We start from the raw sequence: 16906 nt of genomic DNA, 5'->3' as shown, positions 1-16906 counted from the left end.
TATCTTCATACTGACATAAGGACTCACGATAGTGGAAAATCCGAATGAATTAGTGATTCATCATTCGCATCAAAGTACAAATAAAACGATGGCACTTTCTGACGTCATGGGACATCTTTCTCATGCCCGGCGTAAAATCAAAATCGAGATAACACTGCGTTCGCATATGCAGTGTCTTATGCACCATATGACAAAGAAGAGGAATACGCGTTATGTCTCGAAAATTTCATTTAATGTTTCAATAAATGTGTATATCGTCAGTGAAAAAAATTCAGGTAAATTTTATTAAAATTATTGAAAAACTGAAAGGTACCTACTTGATATTTTACTCGAAGTATATTTGAAGTTTTTTTTGTCAATAATGGTTCAATATTTTTTTCACGCAACAATTTCAATAAAATACAATATAAATAAAATAAACACATACAATGAAACAAAAAATTAGGAAAATAATGTCGAATTTACAGAAAAAAGTAAAGGTTTAAATTACATTTTATGTTGAAATAAACGTGTGTATTATATGTAAAAAAAGATCAGGGAAATAAGGTTGAATTTACTGAAAAGCAAAGGGAAAGGTTGAAATTTCATTTTATATTGAAAAAAACTTGTGTATTATACCGATAATAATACACAAGTTTTTTTAAGCAAATTCAACATTATTTTTTCCATTCACATTTTCAATACCGATTGAAAATGTGAATGGAAAAAATAATGTTGAATTTGCTTAAAAACGAAAATGTTAAAATTTCATTTTATGTTGAAACATATTGAAAAAAACTTGTATATTATAATGTTGAACTATCTGAAAAACGTAAAGGTTGAAAATTCATGTTATGTTGTAACATTTTGATGTAAACTTGTGTATTGTCGGAAAAAAACACTGAAATAATGTTGAATTTATTGAAAAACAAAAATTTTAGAATTTAATTTTTTGTTGAAACATTTTGAAACAAGCTTGTATTTTGACGGTAAAAAATTAGGGAAATAATATTGAATTGACTGAAAAACGTAAAGGATGAAATTTCATGTTATGTTGAAATATATTGAAATAAACTTGTGTATTGTCGGTATAAAAATCAGGGATATAATTTTGAATTCACTGAAAAACTTACAGGTTAAAATTTCATATTATGTTGAAATATTGTATATTGAAATAATCTTGTGTATTGTCGGTATAAAATCAGGAAAATAATGTTGAATTCACTGAAAAACGTAAAGGTTAAAATTTCATTTTATGTTGAAATATTGTATATTGAAATAATCCTGTGTGTTGTCGGTATAAAAATCAGGGAAATAATGTTGAATTCACTGAAAAACGTAAAGGTTAAAATTTCATATTATGTTGAAATATTGTACATTGAAATAATCTTGTGTATTTTCTGTATAAAAATCAGGGAAACAATGTTAAATTTACTGAAAAACGTACAGGTTAAAATTTCATTCCATGTTGAAATATTGTATATTGAAATAATCTTGTGTATTGTCGGTATAAAATCAGCGAAATAATGTTGAATTCACTGAAAAACGTAAAGGTTAAAATTTCATTATATGTTGAAATATTGTATATTGAAATAATCTTGTGTATTGTCGGTATAAAAATCAGGGTAATAACGTCGAATTCACTGAAAAACGTAAAGGTTAAAATTGAATTTTTGTTGCAATAAACATGTGTTTCGTCAGCAAACAAGGGAAATTATTTTGAATTTACTGAAAAAACTTTTTTTTTTTTGCAATAATAGTTTCATACAATTTTCACTCACCAATTTCCAGAAAATAAAATTCAATCGAAGCGTTGAAGGAATTCACAGCGGGTGTACTTAGAAATACGACAGTACAATTATCGGCACACGTATCATTCGCTGGATGTATCAGGCACAATAAAACGTGTGTGATTATATTTAATTACGGCAATTACTCGAGCGTTTCGCCGGAGAGTGCGGAGCGAAAAAAACACGTCTGCACGGCGCGGCGGTCACGTCAAAACTGAAATCTGAAATGAAAACTCGAAGTGGAAGTATCGGCGATGCAAGTGATATTATGTGGGGCATAGTTCGAGCGGGCGTGACGTGGCGAGGTGTGCAATTCAACCCCTTGATGCCCAATATACGATAAATTGCAACATAATTTTCGAAAATAATAAATTCGATTTTTTTTCGAATTAAATATATGGTTTAGAAAAGAAAAGAGTCATTGAAAGGTAAGCAGTAAATAGTAGTTTATTTATTGATTTGGCGTTTAATTTGTAGAACTCCGTTTTAATTTATATATTAATTTTTAAATCAAACACAGATTTTTTATCAACTTAGTAGACTCAACAAATCTGTGTTTGATTTCAAAATTAATACATAAAGTAAATAGTATCTAGTATTAACAGTGAACTCTTGTCAGATTTTTTTTAAAAGATGGGAATTGCGTTTATTATTTACCTTGCTTATTATGTACAAGGTTTATAGATCATTTAGCGGATTTTTGTTTCTTCTAGCTAATTCAATATGTTTTTATTCGAATCTGTGTTGGGAACAGGAGGGATAATCTAGTGTGGGCCAATCAGGAACATGTCAGCATTTGCTCATTGCTGTGAGGAAACCACGTTGCATTCCTCAGGAGAAGGCGGACTGCTGACTGTCATCAGCAGACCTTCCGTTCCGCTAGTACTCTAGTCCAATATCAAGGGTCGGAAGATCTCGTATTTCGGTCACGTATTTTGTGGAGAAAAATATTACATTCTGCAAATTATAATGATGGGGAAAATAGAAGGACTGTGAGGAGCTGGCAGAAAGCGAACATCGTGGCTTCGCAGCATTCGCGACTGGACCGGTATGAGAGGAGTGGAAGAGTTGTTCCGGACGGCGCAGGATCGTGAAACCTTTGCCATAGTGATTGTTAACATTGGAGAGAGCTGACAAGGCACACGAAGGAGTTGAAAAAAATCCATACATGTTCTAAAAAAATCTAATTATTTTTTTTCAAATGTGCGCGGAGCAGATCGCTTACTGAATTGTGTTTGCGAGTAATTACTAATTAAACACGACCGGAATTACTGAGGTAGTTTTTATGTTTTTGTCCGCCTTCGTAGTGTAAAAGTCAGCACACTCGGCTACTGTACTGGAGGTCTTGGGTTCGATTCCCAGGAGGGGGGTCAAATAAATATAAGTGTTTTTTTTTCACTCTGATATTAATTCAATATTACCTTGAACCTGAAGCGGAGGGCTGTTCACTTTTTCTTCATGTGTTAACGATCAATATAACACAGCAATTTATATGATGCGGTGCCCTATGCACCCTCGTATGCGGATAATGATTTGAAGATTTAAGAACAAAATTAGAACGTTTTTTTTTTTTTAATATTTTAAATGATCGATCATTTAAAGTACAACCGGTTTAAAAGTGTTAAACACACTTACCTGAACATATTCGCAAAACACACACACAAGCATATTCGCACATCTGTTTTTACACAGATACGGCCATTTATCATTATCCGTGACGTCACAGACGCTCGGCAGGTGCCAAGAAGCTAGCCGGACGTCACAGTATCCACAATCTCGACTCTTTGATTTACTAGGCAAACAAAAAACATATTGGAGATAGAACGTCGACGAGTTTTGTGGCAACAGAATATGCAAATATTTAAATGTACATTACAAACGTATTTTGTGAGAATTTTTTATTGTTCTTTACAAGTAATCCGTCTTATATAATGTTTCATCATGTGTTGTACAGACAATCTGGGTAACTGTGAACAACTGGGCAACATTGAACAATTTTTTTTAATATTTTATTTATTTATAGACGGATGTTTTTAACGAAATATAAATTTAGCACTATCGTTCTTTAGAAATAATCCATCTTATGTCGGCTGTCCAAAATTAAAACACAGTAAGGGACATCTTTTTTGTAGTACGTTTTTTTGCATTATTGGACTAAGTGGAATCTACTTAGTCCAAAAATGCAAAAAAAAAACGTACTACAAAAAAATGTCCCTTACTGTGTTTTGAGTTTGGACAGCCGATGTACTGTTTCATTATGTTTCGTACAGTCAATCTGGGTAACTGTGAACAAACGAGAAACATTGAACAAAATCATATTTTATAATTTTATTTATAGACGGATCTTATGAAATAAATGTAAATTTTGCATTTTTTATAATTCTTTAGAAATAATCCATCTTACATAATGTTTCGTTATATTTTGTAGTCAATCTGGGTAACTTTGGAAAAACGAGCAACATTAACGAAAATCAATTATTATTTATTTTATTTATAGACGAATCTTTTTAGAGAAATGTAAATTTAGCATTTTTTATTGTTCTTTAAAAATAATCCATCTTATATCGCTCACTCCTTTCAAGAACGTCATAAATCAAAAAGACTTGATTTTTCAGGAGAACGTTTTTAAAGTTTAAAAATATAATACAATGTATTATAAATAAATATCAAGCAACTTACTGAACTTTTTACTGTTCAACAGATCTTTTTAGGTAAAACCTGAAGGTTTTTTCCCCATTTGAAAAAATATTAAGTTTATTTAAAAAAATAATTAAGCAATACCTTTTCTTCAAAATGCAAAAACCACACTTTCTGCCCTGTAGCGGGTAAATATTAAGTTAAAAATATGCCTCTTTTGCTGGGATATAGTACATTTTCTAGGCATTCCGAAAACATGCACAAATGAAAATTGACAATTTTTGATTTATGACGTTCTTGAAAGGAGTGAGCGATATAATGTTTCATTATGTTTTGTACGGTCAATCTGGGTAACTGTGGACAAACGGACAAAATTGAAAAAAAAAATTATTTTAACTCTTAATCGGAACATCTTTTTATACAAATAAGAAAGTCATACTATGGAATCCACACTTCACCTCCATGCATGGCAAAAGAAGGATTAAAGTAGACTAAATGCAGTCAAAATACGATCTCTCAGACGAATGTGTGGCAAAATTATGCATACTAGATGTCTGAATGGTGAAATGAGGAAAGAATGCAAGACTGAGATAAGCATTATCGATAATATTAAGAAAGGTGTTTTGAGATGGTTTGGTCGTGTGGAACGAATGCGTGAGCAAAGAACGGCAAAACAATTTTATGAGGCGAATGTTATTGGAGATAGGAGCACATGAAGACCGAGGAAAATTTGGCATGTCAAATATGAGTCAATTGTAGCGTTTTCAGTTTGAATTTTTGATTTTAGCAAAAACAAACGAAATTTCAAAAAGTAGCACAAAAATCGTTCAAAGTTACCCACCCAGTCTGACAGTATTTTTTTTTTAAATAAATCTTTTAAATTTTACAACGGAAAAATCTAGAATATGATCTGTAAACATGTTTGAGCGTAAATGGTTAAAAAGATTCGTAAAAAATAAGCGAGATAAGAAAAAAATGTACGTAGTGACTAGTGGTTAGATAAGAAACCACCTTGAAATACATAATCAAAGTAAAATAACAAATAAAATAAAAATAATTAAATTAACTATCTAGATATTCAGATTCTAGATAATTGATTGTGCCAAAAGTCATAGGCAAATCAAATACTTTTTTACTTATTTTTTTTTAATTTTTAACTTCTAAAATGGATGAAGAAGAATAAAGAAGACAGGGCTTGCGACCGTCAGCTTGGTTAGTGATCACTTTACACAGGTATAACATTCACATCTTCTACCCACGATTGACAACCACACTACTCAATATTTAGGATCTCCTAGATACTTATATATGTACATATCGCTAACTCCTTTCAACAACATCATAAATCAAAAATCGACAATTTTCAGTTATGCGTGTTTTCGTAATGCCCAGAAAATGTACTATATCCCAGCAAAAGCGGCACATTTTTAACTTAATATTTACCCGCTACAGGGCAGAAAGTGTTGTTTTTGCATTTCGAAGAAAATGTATTGTTTAATTATTTTTTTAAATCAACTAAATATTTTTCAAATCGAGAAAAAAACCTTCAGGGTTTACCTAAAAAGATCTGTTGCACAGTAAAAAGTTTAATAAGTGGCTTGAAATTTATTTTTAATACATTTTATTATACTCTTAAACTTATTAAAGAAAACACTTGTTTTTTTACCACTTGAGTTTTATTATAGACTACATGTTTCAGAAGTTAAACTTCCATCATTCAGGTCTGTATAATAACTGAATGATGGAAGTTTAACTTCTGAAACATGTAGTCTTTAATAAAACTCAAGTAGTAAAAAAACAAGTGTTTTCTTTAATCATTGTAACATGTCTTACCACAAAGTTAATGCCGAAACAATAAATGAAATATTCTTAAACTTTAAAAAATGATCTCCTGAAAAATCAAGTTTTTTGATATATGACGTTGTTGAAAGGAGTGAGCGATATGACAGTCATTTTCCATGGAAATTACCGGCCAAATTTAAAAAAAATATTATTGTTTGAACAGCTTTAATACCCGGTAAAATGTGAAAAGTATCACTTTTTTTCTCAAAATCAACAAGATACTGTGAATACTTAAAAATATATGAAGCAATCATTCATAGTTATGTATGTATGTAGGGATTAAGGCCCAGTATTCGTTAAGTCATAACGTAATTTTCTCTACATCCAGGTAACATTTAAGTAATTGATTTTTTTCTTAAAATACTATTTTTGCGTTGAAAAAATAAGTTTTTCTTCCAATTAATTATATGGTTTTGAAAAGAAAACAGTTATTGAAAGGTAAGGATTTAAAAAAATGTAAATATATTGTTGTGTACATATATTCTAAAAACCAATAAATATCCAAAATTGGCATAATCAAGTATTTCAAATACTTGACATCAGGAGTCGGAATAATCGGCGGGTGTGTATAAGGGGAGATGCATGAATGTATAAGAGGCGAAGATTGTTAGCAGACAGATTGGTGTGGCGTTCTATTCTCTCTGTCTACCCCTGCAGTGAAGCAGCGTGTTAATCATTTAGTTGGTAAGTTTTTTTTTATTTTTTATTATTTTATTTTATTAATTGTATACATTTATTTCAATCGCAATTTTAAACATATTTTTTAAAAATGCAGAGACCCACCAAGCCACCTTGTGTGTCTTGTCGGTGGAGTTCTTTTTTAATACATTTTCATTGTTTTTAACCATTTTAACCTAATATACACACAAAAAGAGAGAAAAATTAAGAATATAAACATTTTACAATTTTTATAGAATCAACTCTTGATCATTTACCCATTCCTTTACTTTGTCTTTGTTCCATATTTTATTTTGACCTCTAACATCCGTCGGCAAAAAATTAAAAATGTTCGGAACGATATATTGCAGTGTTGGACTCCCATATTTACCGTCAATTCTTGGGACTATCAAACCTTCGTTGTGTGTACATCGTGTATCATGGTTGTGTACTAGAAGATTTCGATTAAGTTATGATAAAGACGTGCATAGGTACCCGAAACACAATTGGTTTTGACCTGCATTTTTTTAGAACGAAAATAATTATGGATTTCTTTTATATGATAAATTTAAAAATAATGATCAGCTTACTGACCGAAAAATTCAAATAAATAATTTGATAATTATTTTTTTTTCAAATATTAATATCGCACCCCTAGATCAAAAGAGTATCAACTCAAAAAAACTGTTTTTTGAGGAGAGACGTAAAAACGCATAGTGATATCGCCTTACTTTCATGAATGGACAATGCATATGAAAGAATACTTATTTACATTAAAACATTTCATACTAAGTAACTAACCATCACACCGCTTCTCCGAAGGGGTAGGCAGAGAGAATCGAACTCCTTTATTCACCAAAGGGAACATATAGTGCTATATTTTGAAAAATATTTAAGATAGTCGAGTAAATTAATATATCGCTAACTCCTTTCAACAACGTCATATATCAAAAATCGTCAATTTTCAGTTGTGCATGTTTTCGGAATGCCCAGAAAATGTACTATATCCCAGCAAAAGCGGCATTTTTCAACATAATATTTACCCGCTACAGGGCAAAAAGTGTCGTTTTTGCATTCTGAAGAAAAGGTATTGTTTAATTATTTTTTTAAAGATACCTAATATTTTACAAATTGAGAAAAAACATTAAGATTTTACCTTAAAAGATCTGTTGCACAGTAAAAAGTTCAAAAAGTGGCTTGATATATATATTTTTTTAATACATTTTATTATATTTTTAAACTTAAAAAACGATCTCCTTTCAACAACGTCATACATCAAAAATCAAGTTTTTTGATATATGACGTTGTTGAAAGGAGTGAGCGAATACGCGTCATCGTTTGCGGAATCCGAATACGTGATTATCTCAAAAATTAATAATTAATAATAATCGGCGGGTATGTATGAGGAGATGCATGAACGTGGAAGAGGCGAATAATGTTTGCAAGGACAGAGTGGTGTGGCGCTCTTTCTCTCTGCCTACCCCTGCGGGGAAGCGGCTTGGTGGTAAGTTAGTTAGTTAGTTAGTTTTAATAATTTTTTTGTTGACACAGTTTTGATTTAGGTGTGCGATATACGAAAAACACAAGGTTTTTATTTGCCCTCATATTCATGAACAAAATCATAACAGTGTGTCTAAAAAGTTTGTGGTTTCAAAGATTTCTAAAGCGCAGAGCAATTAGCGTTTTTCATGGTTTTTGGCCATTAACATAAATTATTGACTAAAAAATGGCTTTGGCAATTCATGGCCTTATAAAAGACTAAAAAAAAGTAATTGACCATCATGCCGCTTGCTGAGAGAATAGAACGCCACACTGCAAAAATATTTGCGAAAATTCTATGCCTGTTCACACTTGTATGAAAATATCCGGCAAGTGTTTGCTCAACGTTCTAATGCCATAAATGTCGAAGACGCCTCTTGTATAGTTGACTATACTCCAGTAGACCTTCATCATTCAGAATATGAAGATATTGAAAGTCTACCAGAGTATAGTCAACTCAACCACCTGCTTCTCAACCACCAGCAACAGCAATTAGGATAATCTCAATAAAGTTGAGATGATAATCACGGGCAACGTGAGCATTTTCAAGATGAAGCCGTCATCTTCATCTCTGGAAAGATTAAGGTCTACCGGAGTATAGTCAACTCAACCACCTGCTTCTCGACCTTCTGCAGCAGCAATCGGAATAATCTCAACAATTTTGAGATGAGAATCAAGAGCAACGTGAGCATTTTCAAGTTGAAGCCATAGGCATAGTTGCCGTGGCAAAGAGTTGACATGTTTGCAGGGTGGACATGGAAACTGGGTTGTCGTGGCACAGGGTTGAAAGAGGTGACATGGTTGCAAAATGGACATGGCAACTGAGTTGCCGTGGCAAAGGGTTGAAACAGGTGACATGGATGCAAAGTGGACATGGCAACTGGGTTGTCGTGGCACAGAGTTGACATGTTTGCAGGGTGGACATGGCTTATAGTCAACTCAATCACCTGCTTCTCGACCACCCGCAGCAGCAATCGGGATAATCTCAACATTTTTGAGACGAGAATCATGAGCAAAGTGAGGATTTTCAAGATGAAACAAGATGGCACAGGGTTGACATGGTTGCAGGGTGGATATGGCAACTGGGTTTCCAAAGCAACGGGTTGACAGAGTTGACACGGTTGCAAGGTGGACATGGAAACTGGGATGCCGTGGCAAAGAGTTGATATGGTTGCAGGGTGGACATGGAAACTGGGTTACTGGGTTGCCGGGGCACAGGGTTGACATGGTTGCAGGGTGGACATGGCAACTGGGTTGCCGTGGCAAAGGGTTAAAAGAGTTCACATGGTTCCAAGGTGAACATGGAAATTGGGATAATGTGGCACAGGGTTGACATGGTTGCAGGGTGGACATGGACATTGGGTTGCCGTGGCAAAGGGTTGACAGAGTTGACATGGTTGCAAGATGGTCATGGCAGCTGGGTTGCCGTGGCAAAGGGTTGACAGGGTTTGATGTGGTTGCAGGGAGGACATGGACACTGGGTTGCCGTGGCAATGAATTGACATGGTTGCAGGGTGGAGATGGAAACTAGGTTGTCGTGGCAAAGGGTTGACAGAGTTCACATGGTTGCAAGGTGGACATGGCAACTGGGTTGCCGTGGCAATGAGTTGAAATAGTTGCAGGGTGGACATGGAAACTGGGTTGCCGTGGCAAAGGGTTGACAGAGTTCACATGGTTGCAAGGTGGACGTGGCAACTGGGTTGCCGTGGCACAGAGTTGACATGATTGCAGGGTGGACATGGCAACTGGGTTGCCGTGGCACAGAGTTGATATAGTTGCAGGATGGACATGGCAACTGGGTTACCGTGGCACAGGGTTGACATGGTTGCGGGTGGACATGGTAACTGGGTTGCCGTGGCACAGGATTGACATGGTTGCAGGGTGGACATGGGAACTGGGTTGCCGCTGCAGAGCGTTGACAGAGTTCACATGGTTGCAAGGTGGACACGGCAAAAGGGTTGCCGTGGCAAAGCGTTGACAGAGTTGACATGGTTGCAAGGTGGATATGGCAACTGGGTTGTCGGGGCAGAGGGTTGACAGAGTTGATATGGTGGCAGTGTGGACATGGCAACTGGGTTGCCGTGGCAAAGGGTTGACAGAGTTGACATGGTTGCAAGGTGGACATGGCAACTGGGTTGTCGTGGCACAGGGATGACATGGAAACTGGGTTGCCGTGGTAAAGAGTTGACAGAGTTGATATGGTGGCAGTGTGGACATGGCAACTGGGTTGCCGTGGCAAAGGGTTGACAGAGTTGACATGGTTACAAGGTTAACATGGCAACTGGGTTATCGTGGCACAGGGATGACATGGAAACTGGGTTGCCGTGGTAAAGAGTTGACAGAGTTGATATGGTTGCAGGATGGACATGGCAACTGGGTTGCCGTGGCAAAGGATTGACAGAGTTGAAATGGTTGCAAGGTGGACATGACAACTGGGTTGTCGGGGCAAAGGGTTGACAGAGCTGTTATGGTTGCAGGGTGGACATGGCAACTGAGTAAACGTGGCACAGAGTTGACATGGTTGCAGGGTGGACATGGCAACTGTGCTGCCGTGGCAAATGGTTGGAAGAGTTGGTATGGTTGCAAGGTGGACATGGCAACTGGGTTGCCGTGGCACAGAGTTGACATGGAGAGTCTACTGGATTTTAGTCGCTTCGACCAACTACTTCTCGACCATCCACAGCAGATATCGGGATAATCTCAACAATTTTGAGATAAGAATCATGAGCAACGTGAGCATTTTCAAGGAGAAGAAGTCATCTTCATTTTCTGAATAATGAAGGTCTGCTGGATTTTAGTCGCTTCGACCGACTGCTTCTCGACCACCCGCAGTAGATATCGGGATAATCTCAACAATTTTGAGATGAGAATCATGAGCAACGTGAGCATTTTCAAGGAGGAGCCGTCATCTTCATTTTCGGAAAAATGAAGTTCTACTGGATTATAGTCGCATAGACCAACTGCTTCTCGACCATCCGCAACAGATATCGGGATAATCTCAACAATTTTGAGATGAGAATCATGAGCAACGTGAGCATTTTCAAGGAGGAGCCGTCATCTTCATTTTCGGAAAAATGAAGGTCTACTGGATTATAGTCGCATAGACCAACTGCTTCTCGACCATCCGCAACACATATCGGGATAATCTCAACAATTTTGAGATGAGAATCATGAGCAACGTGAGCATTTTCAAGGAGGAGCCGTCATCTTCATTTTCGGAAAAATGAAGGTCTACTGGATTATAGTCGCATAGACCAACTGCTTCTCGACCATCCGCAACAGATATCGGGATAATCTCAACAATTTTGAGATGAGAATCATGAGCAACGTGAGCATTTTCAAGGAGAAGCCGTCATCTTCATTTTCTGAATAATGAAGGTCTACTGGATTTTAGTCGCTTCGACCGACTGCTTCTCGACCACCCGCAGTAGATATCGGGATAATCTCAACAATTTTGAGATGAGAATCATGAGCAACGTGAGCATTTTCAAGGAGGAGCCGTCATCTTCATTTTCGGAAAAATGAAGGTCTACTGGATTATAGTCGCATAGACCAACTGCTTCTCGACCATCCGCAACAGATATCGGGATAATCTCAACAATTTTGAGATGAGAATCATGAGCAACGTGAGCATTTTCAAGGAGAAGCCGTCATCTTCATTTTCTGAATAATGAAGGTCTACTGGATTTTAGTCGCTTCGACCGACTGCTTCTCGACCACCCGCAGTAGATATCGGGATAATCTCAACAATTTTGAGATGAGAATCATGAGCAACGTGAGCATTTTCAAGGAGAAGCCGTCATCTTCATTTTCTGAATAATGAAGGTCTACTGGATTTTAGTCGCTTCGACCAACTGCTTCTCAACCATCCGCAGCAGATATCGGGATAATCTCAACAATTTTGAGATGTGAATCATGAGGGGGTATTAATGGGGATGGCAATATGAATGGGGTTGGGGGTTGGGGATGGGGTCAGGGATGGGGTTGGGGGTTGGGGATAAGGTTGGGGATGGGGATATGAATGGAGATTGGGTTGTGGATATTAAAGGGGATGGGGATATGAATGGGGATGGGGTTGGGGGTTAAGAATGGAGTTGGGGATGGGGGTATGAATGGGAATGGGTATATGAATGTGGATGGGGATATGAATGGGGATGGGGTTAGGGTTGGGGGTATGAATGGGGTTGGGGAATGATGGAGAATCATGAGCAACGTGAGTATTTTCAAGGAGGAGCCGTCATCTTCATTTTCGGAAAAATGAAGGTCTACTGGATTATAGTCGCATAGACCAACTGCTTCTCGACCATCCGCAACAGATATCGGGATAATCTCAACAATTTTGAGATGAGAATCATGAGCAACGTGAGCATTTTCAAGGAGAAGCCGTCATCTTCATTTTCGGAAAAATGAAGGTCTACTGGATTATAGTCGCATAGACCAACTGCTTCTCGACCATCCACAGCAGATATCGGGATAATCTCAACAATTTTGAGATGAGAATCATGAGTAACGTGAGCATTTTCAAGGAGAAGCCGTCATCTTCATTTTCGGAAAAATGAAGGTCTAGTGGATTTTAGTCGCTTCGACCGACTGCTTCTCGACCACCCGCAGCAGATATCGGGATAATCTCAACAATTTTGAGATGAGAATCATGAGGGGGTATTAATGGGGATGGGAATATGAATGGGGTTGGGGGTTGGGGATGGGGTCAGGGATGGGGTTGGGGGTTGGGGATAAGGTTGGGGATGGGGATATGAATGGAGATTGGGTTGTGGATATTAAAGGGGATGGGGATATGAATGGGAATGGGGTTGGGGGTTAAGAATGGAGTTGGGGATGGGGGTATGAATGGGAATGGGTATATGAATGTGGATGGGGATATGAATGGGGATGGGGTTAGGGTTGAGGGCATGAATGGGGTTGGGGAATGATGGAGATGGGGATATAAATGGGGATAGGGATATGAATGTGGATGGAGTTTGGGTCGGGGGTATGAATGGGGATGGGGTTGTGGATATTAATGGGGATGGGTATGGGGGTTGGGAATGGGGTTGGGGATGGGGGTATGAATGGGAATTGGGATATGAATGTGGATGGGAATATGAATGGGGATGGGGTTTGGGTTGGGGGTATGAATGGGAATGGGGATACAAATGGGGATGGGGTTGTGGATATTAATGGGGAAGGGGATGTGAATGTGGATGGGAATAGGGTTGGGGGGTGGGGATAAGGTTGGGGAGGAATGAATGGGATGTGGATATGAATGGGGATAGGGTTAGGGATGAGGAATGATGGGGGATGGGGATATGATGGGGATGGGGATATGATGGAGATGGGGATATGATGGGGATGGGGATATTAAAAGGGGTTGGGGTTATGAATGGGTATATGTTATATGAATAGGGATGGGGAAATGAATTGGATGGGGATATAAATGGGGATAAGGTTAGGGATGGGGTTGGGGGAATGATGGGGAATAACTGGGTTGCTATGTCAACTGTGACATAGCAACTGGGTTGCTATGGCACATGGTTGCTATGTCACAGGGTTGGAAGAGTTGACATGGTTGCAAGGTGGACATGGCAACTGGGTTGCCGTGGCACAGAGTTGACATGGAGAGTCTACTGGATTATAGTCGCATAGACCAACTGCTTCTCGACCATCCGCAGCAGATATCGGGATAATCTCAACAATTTTGAGATGAGAATCATGAGCAACGTGAGCATTTTCAAGGAGAAGCCGTCATCTTCATTTTCTGAATAATGAAGGTCTACTGGATTTTAGTCGCTTCGACCGACTGCTTCTCGACCACCCGCAGTAGATATCGGGATAATCTCAACAATTTTGAGATGAGAATCATGAGCAACGTGAGCATTTTCAAGGAGGAGCCGTCATCTTCATTTTCGGAAAAATGAAGGTATACTGGATTATAGTCGCATAGACCAACTGCTTCTCGACCATCCGCAACAGATATCGGGATAATCTCAACAATTTTGAGATGAGAATCATGAGCAACGTGAGCATTTTCAAGGAGAAGCCGTCATCTTCATTTTCTGAATAATGAAGGTCTACTGGATTTTAGTCGCTTCGACCGACTGCTTCTCGACCACCCGCAGTAGATATCGGGATAATCTCAACAATTTTGAGATGAGAATCATGAGCAACGTGAGCATTTTCAAGGAGGAGCCGTCATCTTCATTTTCGGAAAAATGAAGGTCTACTGGATTATAGTCGCATAGACCAACTGCTTCTCGACCATCCGCAGCAGATATCGGGATAATCTCAACAATTTTGAGATGAGAATCATGAGCAACGTGAGCATTTTCAAGGAAAAGCCGTCATCTTCATTTTCTGAATAATGAATGTCTACTGGATTATAGTCGCTTCGACCGACTGCTTCTCGACCACCCGCAGTAGATATCGGGATAATCTCAACAATTTTGAGATGAGAATCATGAGCAACGTGAGCATTTTCAAGGAGGAGCCGTCATCTTCATTTTCGGAAAAATGAAGGTCTACTGGATTATAGTCGCATAGACCAACTGCTTCTCGACCATCCGCAGCAGATATCGGGATAATCTCAACAATTTTGAGATGAGAATCATGAGCAACGTGAGCATTTTCAAGGAGGAGCCGTCATCTTCATTTTCGGAAAAATGAAGGTCTACTGGATTATAGTCGCATAGACCAACTGCTTCTCGACCATCCGCAACAGATATCGGGATAATCTCAACAATTTTGAGATGAGAATCATGAGCAACGTGAGCATTTTCAAGGAGAAGCCGTCATCTTCATTTTCTGAATAATGAAGGTCTACTGGATTTTAGTCGCTTCGACCGACTGCTTCTCGACCACCCGCAGTAGATATCGGGATAATCTCAACAATTTTGAGATGAGAATCATGAGGGGGTATTAATGGGGATGGGAATATGAATGGGGTTGGGGGTTGGGGATGGGGTCAGGGATGGGGTTGGGGGTTGGGGATAAGGTTGGGGATGGGGATATGAATGGAGATTGGGTTGTGGATATTAAAGGGGATGGGGATATGAATGGGGATGGGGTTGGGGGTTACGAATGGAGGTGGGGATGGGGGTATGAATGGGAATGGGTATATGAATGTGGATGGGGATATGAATGGGGATGGGGTTAGGGTTGGGGGTATGAATGGGGTTGGGGAATGATGGAGAATCATGAGCAACGTGAGCATTTTCAAGGAGGAGCCGTCATCTTCATTTTCGGAAAAATGAAGGTCTACTGGATTATAGTCGCATAGACCAACTGCTTCTCGACCATCCGCAACAGATATCGGGATAATCTCAACAATTTTGAGATGAGAATCATGAGCAACGTTAGCATTTTCAAGGAGAAGCCGTCATCTTCATTTTCTGAATAATGAAGGTCTACTGGATTTTAGTCGCATAGACCAACTGCTTCTCGACCATCCGCAGCAGATATCGGGATAATCTCAACAATTTTGAGATGAGAATCATGAAGGGGTATTAATGGGGATGGGAATATGAATGGGAATGGGGGTTGGGGATGGGGTCAGGGATGGGGTTGGGGGTTGGGGATAAGGTTGGGGATGGGGATATGAATGGAGATTGGGTTGTGGATATTAAAGGGGATGGGGATATGAATGGGGATGGGGTTGGGGGTTACGAATGGAGGTGGGGATGGGGGTATGAATGGGAATGGGTATATGAATGTGGATGGGGATATGAATGGGGATGGGGTTAGGGTTGGGGGTATGAATGGGGTTGGGGAATGATGGAGAATCATGAGCAACGTGAGCATTTTCAAGGAGAAGCCGTCATCTTCATTTTCGGAAAAATGAAGGTCTACTGGATTATAGTCGCATAGACCAACTGCTTCTCGACCACCCGCAGTAGATATCGGGATAATCTCAACAATTTTGAGATGAGAATCATTAGCAACGTGAGCATTTTCAAGGAGGAGCCGTCATCTTCATTTTCGGAAAAATGAAGGTCTACTGGATTTTAGTCGCTTCGACCGACTGCTTCTCGACCACCCGCAGTAGATATCGGGATAATCTCAACAATTTTGAGATGAGAATCATGAGCAACGTGAGCATTTTCAAGGAGGAGCCGTCATCTTCATTTTCGGAAAAATGAAGGTCTACTGGATTATAGTCGCATAGACCAACTGCTTCTCGACCATCCGCAGCAGATATCGGGATAATCTCAACAATTTTGAGATGAGAATCATGAGCAACGTGAGCATTTTCAAGGAAAAGCCGTCATCTTCATTTTCTGAATAATGAATGTCTACTGGATTATAGTCGCTTCGACCGACTGCTTCTCGACCACCCGCAGTAGATATCGGGATAATCTCAACAATTTTGAGATGAGAATCATGAGCAACGTGAGCATTTTCAAGGAGGAGCCGTCATCTTCATTTTCGGAAAAATGAAGGTCTACTGGATTATAGTCGCATAGACCAAC

The 16906-nt window shown here is 38.5% G+C and overlaps 1 protein-coding gene across 3 annotated transcripts in view; it reads right to left on the bottom strand.

Moving 5' to 3' along the window:
- The window catches only part of Treh (Trehalase), a 127209-nt gene that overhangs the window by 72058 nt on the left and 38245 nt on the right, over positions 1-16906 (bottom strand). For 2 of the 3 annotated variants that reach the window (XM_088264156.1, XM_088264158.1), the window contains exon 1: positions 1761-2010. The exons of the other annotated variant lie outside the window; for it this stretch is intronic. The gene's annotated coding sequence lies outside the window, so the exon portion shown is untranslated. Of the gene's footprint in view, positions 1-1760; positions 2011-16906 lie in introns of those variants that run through there. 3 annotated transcript variants of the gene reach the window in all.

Source organism: Brachycentrus maculatus, unplaced genomic scaffold, assembly GCF_059751285.1.
Source record: "Brachycentrus maculatus isolate JH-2025_06_01 unplaced genomic scaffold, ASM5975128v1 h1tg000216l, whole genome shotgun sequence".
Classification (NCBI taxonomy): Eukaryota; Metazoa; Arthropoda; class Insecta; order Trichoptera; family Brachycentridae; genus Brachycentrus; species Brachycentrus maculatus.
The sequence above is the reverse complement of the archived record's forward strand: the minus strand, read 5'-3'. Positions and strand labels throughout refer to the sequence as shown.